We start from the raw sequence: 901 nt of genomic DNA, 5'->3' as shown, positions 1-901 counted from the left end.
AAAATGACCAACGAGGGTGGATTTCCAGAGTTCGCAGCAATCCTCAAACACATCGAGTGGAGGAGCTACTATCACATGACCATCAGTCATAACAGGGGAGCAAAATGCAGATTACGGACAGGAGAAATACTAAGGGTCTTGCTACCCTCATTGTTATTAACATCAGAACCCTTCAAAGCATTTAAAAAATTCAATCTGGGGCTAAGGTTTAGCTGGTCTTGTTGCTGAGACCCTACCTTCAACTCATCAACTTTAGAACCCAACACATGATTCATTTCTGAAACAACATTAGCAGCATGGGAATTAGAGTGTTTCTTCTCTATAGTAGCTTCAGAATCAGCTTGATTAACACTAGTAAACTGAGAAATCCTCATCCCATGGCTATTCAACATATCTTGTAGCTCTAACCTTAATATATGTTCAGACTTCACTTCATTGTGTTGTTCAATGTTAGAGTTAACAATTGGAACAGAATCCACAGCAGAACATAAGGACATTATGGCAGCATACAAATACTAGAGATACCAAATTCTAAGAAGAGAAACTGACTCTAAGAAGTAATCTGAGCTCAGAAGCAACAACATAATCTCAGAAACAACAAGATTCAGTTTTGTTCATGAAGGAAGAAGAGAATTACAAAATTACGAGGTCAATATCTTTGAGATCATTGATTGGAATGATGATCCGTTCGGTCAACCTGTAGTGCATGTTCTGACGAAGAACATACTAACAAATGGTGACGATCCAACGGTGAACAAAGGAGATCAAGCTTGAACAACACCCAATTCACTCTGTTGCAGCTAAAAATGCCGAACAGTAGAAATATTGCGAGATCAATATCTCCCACCTCGTTGCTTGGAATGCAGATCCAGTCGGTCAATATTTCGAGAAGGTTGGAAGG

The sequence above is a fragment of the Populus euphratica genome, unplaced genomic scaffold (assembly GCF_000495115.2).
Source record: "Populus euphratica unplaced genomic scaffold, PopEup_1.0 scaffold1736.1, whole genome shotgun sequence".
NCBI lineage: Eukaryota > Viridiplantae > Streptophyta > Magnoliopsida > Malpighiales > Salicaceae > Populus > Populus euphratica.
This window is presented reverse-complemented; position numbering follows the sequence as displayed.